The following is a 9181-nucleotide window of genomic DNA, read 5'->3' as shown; positions in this document are numbered from 1 at the left end:
CGTGGACACTGCCACACGCTCCACTCTGAGAGCTGAAGTTACAAAGATAAAAGATGACAAAGGACTTTGTAGCCAAGAGAACAACAAAGGAGAGCAGAAAGGTTCACCAGCATGCAAGGAAGGCTCTAGAAACTGACCTTAACTGGACTTGAATCTGGCCTTTGTCTTTACCTCCTGGGGCCTTGATTTGCTGTGTTGTGTGTAAAATGGTGACTGTGAGTACCGCAGGAAGTCAATACAGTCAAGGATGCCAGGGTCCTGCTCCATCTACAGCAAGAGCTGATAACACCCTTACTCCCAGTACCATTATCAATCAGAAAAATAAAGCATGGCTGATGAGCATTTAAGATGGGAAACATGAGTTTAGAAGAGTAAGTCAAAAGCTTGTTTAACAGTATATGATAAACACACTGAGAGAGACGCAGCAGAGAGCAAGAGAGAGAGAGAGAGAGAGAGAGAGAGAGAGAGAGAGGAATGGAGGGAGGGAGAGAGAAAGAGAGAGAGAGAGAGATCCCTTTAAAAAACAAAATCAAAATGATAACATTTAAGCATCTGGCTTAAATGTTAAATGTAAAAACAATGATGAAAAGAGATGCAAACTTGGGACAGATGAAAATGTGGCCAACACACTAGCTGAAGAGCAGGCAGGGAGGATCCTTCAGAACCTTGTCCTCTTTCGTGGGTTGAGACAGCAGCACACTCAAAGGGTGGGTCACAGGGGATATGTTCTGAACAGTAAGGACCTCTGATGGCCCAAGCTTTCTGAAGGAGGGTATCTTGTCACAGTAGTCTTGGTGGACCCGAACCTGTACTTGGTGACTCACAGGCTTTAACTCTGACACCCCTCAGGCAGGGGTCCTCTCCACAGAGTCCTGGGGTCCTGCAGCAGCTGCTATGGAGCTGAACATTGTGTGGCGAGAGAATCACAGAGCAGACTGTGTGACATTCTTTCAAGGCCATGGGTTTGGTCTCCAGGCTCCAAAGAACAGCTAGGAGAGCACCCAAGGCAGCTGTGAGATGTCAAGGCCAGGGTCTGGGCCAGCTAAACAGCACACGGAACCCAGCAGAGACACCTGTGCCCTACAAGGTGGTCAAAATAGGAAACTTCCTAAGGAGAGCCTCACTCTAAGCCTGTAGTTGTGAATCCCTGAAGAAAGGAAAGAATACAGATCTGGGATTTCTTTTAAGTAATTGTTGCTCTGAATTACAAAGAAAGGCTGTGTTCAGAAGACATATGGCTGGCGTGATGTACCTTCTGTCTCGTCCGGTCCTTTTCCTTCCTGGTCTCCAATGATGCCCCTGGCCCTGCATGACTTTAATATTCTGGGTCTACATGCTGTATTATTTTGTTGCTGATGTATGGCTCTGTTTCAAAGATGAGGAAGGAGTATTGGGGAAAAACAGGAGAGACTCCGACTTCTCTCTAATTTTAGTGTGTGTGTGTGTGTGTGTGTGTGTGTGTGTGTGTGTGTGTGCCCACACACAGAGACACACACGCATGAATATGGATGGCCAAGGATTCCAGAATAGGGCTTCTAATCTCCTGGAGCTGGAGTTACAGGAGATTAAAAGTTACCCTGCGTGGGTATTGGGAACCAAAGTCCAGTCCCTTGTATGTATTTCCTCTTAGCCACTGACCCATCTCTGTAGCCCAATTCTGACTTTGTCTGTTTAGTGGCCAGGCTAAGGAGCCCCTCTGCAGCATCTGTGTTGATCCATGACCATTGACCACACCAATTGGAATATGTGCAATGCATTCTCATTTTTAGGATAATTTACCTCAGTCCCTGAGGTCTTCCCTGCCTCTGACTGGTCCACAAGACCAGTTCATTCCAACCAGAACTGCAAGGCTTAATACTCCCCCTTCCACACAAGAGCCATGCTAACGCTGCCTGTGCCTTTGTTAACTCAGAACCTAGGGAAGAAAACCAATTCTCACAGCACTTGGAAAGCAAAATCCTCAATAGAATCTTGAAAGTGCTGAGAAAGATTTGGATAATCTTCCAACTTGGCCACTCAGCGATCACATGCACCGACCTACATTCCAGCCAAATGCGGGACGGCGCCTTTGTGTTGTGTTTTGTTTTTTATAGAGTCACACGTTTATTCTTAGGCATCTCCGAAAACACAGCAAATGGTTTGGTTTTGTTTTATTTGTTTGTTTTTTTTCTTTCTTTTTTGTTTTGTTTTTGCTTTTTGTTTTGTTTTTCGAGACAGCCTGTCCTGAAACTAGCTCTTGTAGACCAGGCTGGCCTCGAACTCACAGAGGTCCCCGGTCTCTGATTCCCGAGTGCTGGGATTAAAGGAGTGTGCCACCACTGCCCAGCTACTCTCAAGGCTTCATAGCCTTCCTAAGCCAGTGAGTGTCACAGCTCTTAGAGCAAGAGAAACTCGAAGTGAGGGAAGGGGAGGGGGAGGATGAGGTATCTCAACACCGTGGCTGCTGAGGATGAACCTGCATGAAATCTACTGAACAGAAATAGTAACAGAGAAGCATGGGGCGGGGGGCTAAGCATACATTTTAATTACGATACAAGCATGTCCCCAGGTCCAAGGTATCAGGCAGGATGCCCTACTCATCAATGTGATTAACGAGAACCCCTCAAAAGTAGAAGCCTCCGAGATACTGTCTACTGTTGACCCAAGTTTAAAGGACGTGGTTTCTTTCCATGCCCTCTGTGTTCCTCTATGAGGCTGTTTATCAGATGTATGGGACATTTTTTTGTTTATGATGGCTGATGGTTAACCATTCACCAAGGACGGAAGTCCTTTGTACCTATTATTGTCAAGTATTTGTTTGGACTGCCTCTGACCCTTGGTACCTGAGGGGCCTAACCGGAGCCTTGAAAACACCCCGTTGAGAGAGAGTATCTGGGTGTCTGCTGGAGCCCTTCGGTCTGTCACCACCACCCTTACTGCATGGGAGGGGTGGGGGCAGGGGTAGTACCAAGACTAAAATCTCAATCATAAGAGCAAGCTCATTATCGCTCAAGGTAAGCAAAACCTTCCTGGGTTATATGGATAGATTCCAGAGAGAAATTGTACATTTTTTTAGAAGTGGATATGTCTTTTGGGACAGGAGAATGGCTGGAACAGCATACAGAACAAAAAGCCAGAACCGATGGCCCAACCACGTTCCTCTAAATGCTGCGTGCAGCGATCAAAGTCCTTCCTCCCAGAGCGGTTCAGCGGAGTACGTCCGTACGTCTGATGATTCGGTGACCAAGGCGCCTCAGCTTCCAAAACATGGGCAGATCCAAGGAAGAGACCTGGGAAGTCACCACACCTGGTTTAATCATTCACCGGGGAGGCTCCTCTTAGATGAGCAATTGACTCGGTTGTAATCTCTCCTCACCGGTTCATTCAGTCAACAGACATTTATTGCAAGGTTACCATGTGTGGAGTACCTTGCGACTCTCAATCAGAGAACTCATTGATCTCCCAGGACTCATAACCCGGCCCCTGGCACACACACACACACACACACACACACACATTAGCTTCAAAACAAAGCTGTAAATGGGCTGGCCGCATGTCCAGGACACATGATAAGTGTGAAGAGGGCCACGCAGGGTTATAACCGTGTAGGGTTCAGAAGCCCTGTCATGAATGAAGCCATATCACCACTCGGGTCAACAATCGCGTAGCTAGACTTTGAAGTGCTCACAACACCCAGAAGAAAGAGAAGGTAAAGCCCCAGAGAGAAGGTTACCTTAGAGAATTTTGCCGCGTTGGAAGCATCGAGAGCAGGATTCATGGGCTCGGGGTCGGGAAGGTGGGTGATGAAGTTCTTGCTCGCTGAAAGTTGTGGTGAAGAGTCTAAAGATGGGGGAGATGCTGCTCGTCAATCAAATCTGGAGTATATGGACTCTGGGTTGAGAACGTATTTTCTACTTGTAAGACGATGTGAGAGTCACACGCTTTGTGACATAGTCCTATCCTTCTTGATTAAAAACATTCCTATATTGTCACCTTGGGCTGACCTCAGAGTGTGCAAATCTACATAAAGGCACAAGCCAAGCATTTCCACAGCCTTCAGACAGCCACAGGTTTAACTGAAGCCTCTGTCCACTCAGCTCCTCAAGCCTTGACTTTGCCAAAGACTTCGATGGGGCAGCCTTGACTGTAACCCACGTCACTGGTCACTTTGGAAGAGCCCACCAGAACATTCACAGCCCTTCACATAGCTACAACCACAGGGAAAAACCTGCGAACCTCGTCAGTCTGATACCGAAAATTCACTGACTTTTGCCTTTTAAAAAACGGAAGGTGGTTTCCAGAAGCAGGAAGTGACCCAAAAATATCAAAGGGATTTCCATGCATGGAAAGTGTCACACTAGAGACTATCCCAGTGAGCTCTCTGTGCTTGTGGTAAACAACATACATTCGCAGAAAATGATACCAGGAACTGTGCATAGGCATGCACATAACATTGTTTCTGTCTGCAGAGCATTTGTGGAAGAAACCAATAAAGATGAAGTCTCCCGCTGTCTCAGTGGTCCCTTATTCTAACAAAAGCATTTTACATGATGCAACTTAGAAGCAAGTTTTACTCCAAAATAATTACTTTTCAGGAAATACTGTTCTTATTTTTTTATTGTTTAAATTCTTATACTTATTGATTGTGAGCACAGGAAAGAACCATTTGGGACACAGGCCATAGACAATCATAGCTGGACATATTTTTGGCTGTTCAGCTTTTTAAAATGCTTTCAAATCTCTTAGTGTCCTCACTGTTGTCTGAGTTCTCTGGGATTGTGGTTTATAGGCTGATTTTCTTTGCTTTATGTTTAAAAAACCACCTATGAGTGAGTGCATGTGATAACTGTCTTTCTGCGTCTGGGTTACCTCACGCAAAATAATGTTTTCTAGCTCCATCCATTTTCCTGCAAAATTCATGCTGACCTTATCTTTTTCTGCTGTCTAGCACTCCATTGTGTAAATGGACACCAAGAGAGACTTACATAGATCTAATCTACATGGGAAGTAGAAAAAGACAAGATCTCCTGAGCAAATTGGGAGCATGGGGACCTTGGGAGAGGGTTGAAGAGGGGACAGGAGAGGCAGGGAGAGGAGCAGAGAAAAAATGTAGAGCTCAATAAAAATCAATAAAAAAATGCTTTAAAATCTCAATACTTACAATGAACGTGAAGGAAGAGGCTAGTTGTACAGGTGGGTGAGTCACAATTCATCTCACATTTACCTACTCACAAGCCTATTATTTTATGAATTCTTTCATGAAACCTTTATCAAGCTTATATTATGTACAGAAAAGGTTGCTCTTTGAAATTATGCTCTCTCCAAGAGAATGGGATGTTTATTTTATGGCTGGTGGAGGTGCCCTTTCAAAACACCACAGCTAAAACACAGTGGTGGTGGTAATCTCCTGTCAGCTCAAACAGACGCTAAAGAAGCACTCTCTCCAAAGAACTGCTCATCTGGTCTCCTAACCAAACCAGAGCCTCATATCCTACAACTAACTCTGCAGGCTTCTGTATTTATCCTCACCCGAAATGTGTTTAGATCCAACCATCTGTGGCAACACGGCACAGAAATCTCCTATCATTCTGATTCATTCTCTGGATGATCTTCTTTAGATGTTTGGAAACACGACATCCCGAATGTGGAAGGAAGTGCAACTTGGTGGCTTTGTTCTCATTTGTCTTCCCATTTTGATTTCCGTCTTAGCCGACGGCTGAGTACATCTCATGGCAACCAAGGAAACCAACTCGTTGTTCAAAGCCACGGGTGGGCTGTCGTGACGTTGGGAGGTGAAGGTGGGCAGAGATCTGGGGGGAGTGGGAAGGGGATGTGGGCATGGATATGATCTCATTTCCTTATCTGCACGTATGGGATTCTTTAAGAGTAATAAGAAGGAGCTCGTGTTTTCCATGACAGTTGTATTGAAATGTCACTCACATAACCATAAACTTCACTTTGAAGTTAGTATAATCCAGTCCCTTATGTGGTTTATTCACCGAGCTGTAAAACCACTATCTTTCATTCTCTCGAAATGAAGCACAATTAACAGCGGCCATCATTTCCCTCACATGCCCCTCCAATCTCTTAGCAACCGCTAACCTACTTTCTCTTCCTGGAGCTGTCTGTCTGGACATTTCAGTGTAAATTGAATCACACAATATGTGGCCTATTGCTACTGCTTTTACTTGGCGTAACGTTTTCAAGGTTCACACATGCTGCAACATGTATCGGGGCTTCATCTTTATATATATATAAAATATCTGATAAGTGTTTTATGGCACAGATACCCCAAATTTTGATTACTCAGCCATCTGTTGCTGGGTGCCTACTTCCAACTTGGCCCGAATGGAAAAAGCACACGAGAACATTTGTATGAGGGTTTTCGTGTAGACGTTAAGTCTTCGAGTCTCTTGGGCACGTCTCCAGCTGTGGCATTACAGACTCACGTGGTGACTCTGTGGTTCACATTCTGAGGAACTGCCAAACTCCCTTTCAAAGTCTCTGCACCACTTCGCATCCCCGGGGAACGTGGACGAGGACTCTGACCTCTTCGCCAACACCTGTTTAGGAAAGCTTCGTACAACTGAAGCTAAATACTATCTCTTCGTTTCTAAGAACTCGTTTCCAAGAATACAACGAGAACATACCATTTCAAGCTCCTCGAGAAGAGGTAAGGAGTGGGCTCTCTTCCAGCTGGCAGCCTCTCAAATCATTGTACACTCTGTGTACCAGGATTCTGGGAAGAGCATCTCTCGCAGCCGCCGTATACTCTCCTCGGGTCATGTTCACTCTTAGCTGTTTCCTGGTATACAAGGAACATCATACAGGGAGACAGTGTCCAAATGTAAGAATTAAAGTGGTGTGTGATTCCAGGGCCAGGAAGTAAGAGCTTCTGACTAGGATTCCTCTTGTACCCCTTCTAGTCTGCTTATTACTCCTAGCTGTAGGTTTTTATTCTTTAGTGACTACCATGTGTCTTTTGTAAGGGCTCTGTCCAGTCATCTGATGCAATTTTTTTGGTGTCTGCAGCCAAATGTTTCCCTTAGGCACATTCTCGGGGCAAAATTAGCATGCACGGTATGCTTCAAAAGAAACAGGACCGCCAACTCAGAGAGCCTCGGGAATGTTTGAGCTGGGTGTCAAGTTCAATGTGTGCCCCTTTTCGAATTAGAAAAGATTGCTCACACGCCCCCTCCCAAATACCTAGAATTCTCTCAAAGCGTTGTAATAGGAAAATGTTCAGTGTAGAAGAGTTCAGACTTTCCCATCGCGAGGCTGGGATAAGTGGAGGAATACAGGAAGCACACGATAGGTGTGTGTGTGGAAAAGCAGACCGGGTTCTAAGAGACCATCTGCGGAGTCCTGGACAGATTACACAGGAGTACATAAACCACACATCACTAATTGAGACTGCTCAATTATATACAAGTGTACTGGCACATGTGTGCACAGAGACCCATGAATTCACACACCCATGCATATACATAGGTATATAGACATACTATAATAGAAATCCAACATCCATACATTCTTAACCTCAATGCACTTTGTGTACACAGGTTCTGCCATAGTTTGTCCCCCAAAATAAATTTGCTACATAGTTTAAAGTATCTTTTAAAATCCACCGCATTCTGTAGGACTCAGCCCAGACTTTTTTCACTTTGCTAGTATTCAGCGCATGACTTGCTGTGGTTGGAGTCTGAGCACTCCTCTCTCGGGCTCAAGGTTTGAACGCTTGTTCCCAAGCTGGTGGCTCTATTCTGGGGACTGTGTAACCTTTGGGAGATGGCATACATCTGTGGGGAGTAGATCACAAAAGGCAGGCCTTAGAAGGGTACCAGCGGGCACACGCTCCCAATTCTCGTCATGACTCACCCACCACAACGGGCAGGCTCTGCCACACCTTCCTCACTGTGATGGACTCTATTTCCCCCCTGAAACTGCGGGCGAGCTGGAGAGACCTTATGTGGCTCCCTCTGGCATTCTGTCTCAGTACTACATAGATAACGATCATATTTACTTTCCTGTATATTCTATAGGTATTGTGGGTTGTGACCAATGGATTTTCTTGACAATCAGAGCAGGACTCAAGTAGAAGGGGTTTTGACCTTCTGAGGCCACGACCATCTTCTTCTTTTAACCTTCTACACATCCTGGAGCTGCTGCTGAGATCCTGGCATTTAACACAACTAACCCAACAAAACATGCTTTCCTATTCGCTGAGAGTACCCACATCACCAGTTCCATTGGCGGAAAGATCTCAAGAACAAACCCCTTGTTACTTCAAGAACATTGCTAGAATTCGAGGGTATCTTTATGTACAGCCTCAACTTGCCCAGGCTACCTTCTCAGAATTAATAAGGCCAATATCCCCATGCCAGCTGTCCACGAGGGTCTGGTATCTAATTCTGAGTATTCCATTTTACTTTGAGAGCCCTGTCCGTGAGCTTCCACTGCTGCTGCAGGACCTCGGCTGTGTTCCTTCTCTCTTTCAAGTCTCTGAGGCACTAAGTTGTAGGACAAGAACCAAATCTAAGTCATTAAATATCTCCAGCACCGGGGTTTTTGATAAATGAGTAACCATGGTCAGACATCATCTTCTAAGTCATTCTGCTTACAATGCCATTGTGTGATCCAATTAGCGAAGACACCATGCCCTTCCGGCCATGCACCACTCTTTACAGAGGGAGGCTATACTGGAGTGGAGTGGGGTGTATGTGTATTTGTCTGTATGTCTGTCTGACTGTGTGTATGTGTGTGCGTGTGTGCGTGTGTGTGCACATGTGTGTGTGTGTGTGTGTGTGTGTGTGTGTGTGTGCGCGCGCGCGCGCGCGCGTGTGTGTGCCTATATGCGTATGCCCTGCCTGGCACTTAAGAATGCTAGACAAGTGCTAGAAATTTTCTTTGAAGGAATTGTTGTGTGTAGAATAAAGATTTTTTTTCCACCACACTTTAGTCCCGTGAAGCTCTGATTCACACTCACACACACACACAAACACACATACACACACTCTCACACACACACTCACTCACACACACACACTCACACAGGTTCTAGAATCTCAAACATCCTGTACAACAGATTGAATAACTTTCTTTTAATCTCTTTTTTTCTCTTTTTATTTATGTACATTGATGTTTTGCCTGCCTGTCTATGCATACGAAGCTGTCAGGTATCCTAGAAATGGAACTCCAGACA

At 45.3% G+C, this 9181-nt stretch overlaps 1 long non-coding RNA gene across 1 annotated transcript; it reads left to right on the top strand.

Annotated features, from left to right (window-relative positions):
* Positions 1-2787: 2787 nt before the first annotated feature.
* On the top strand, positions 2788-4490 carry LOC146890519 (uncharacterized). The gene is made up of 2 exons (XR_014998667.2): positions 2788-2993; positions 3080-4490. It is a non-coding gene; the product is annotated as an uncharacterized LOC146890519 (long non-coding RNA).
* The last annotated feature ends 4691 nt before the right edge of the window (positions 4491-9181 follow it).

Source organism: Myodes glareolus, chromosome 23 (assembly GCF_982192425.1).
Source record: "Myodes glareolus chromosome 23, mMyoGla1.1, whole genome shotgun sequence".
Lineage (NCBI taxonomy): Eukaryota > Metazoa > Chordata > Mammalia > Rodentia > Cricetidae > Myodes > Myodes glareolus.
Note: the sequence above shows the minus strand (reverse complement) of the source record. Positions and strands in the feature narration are given on the sequence as shown.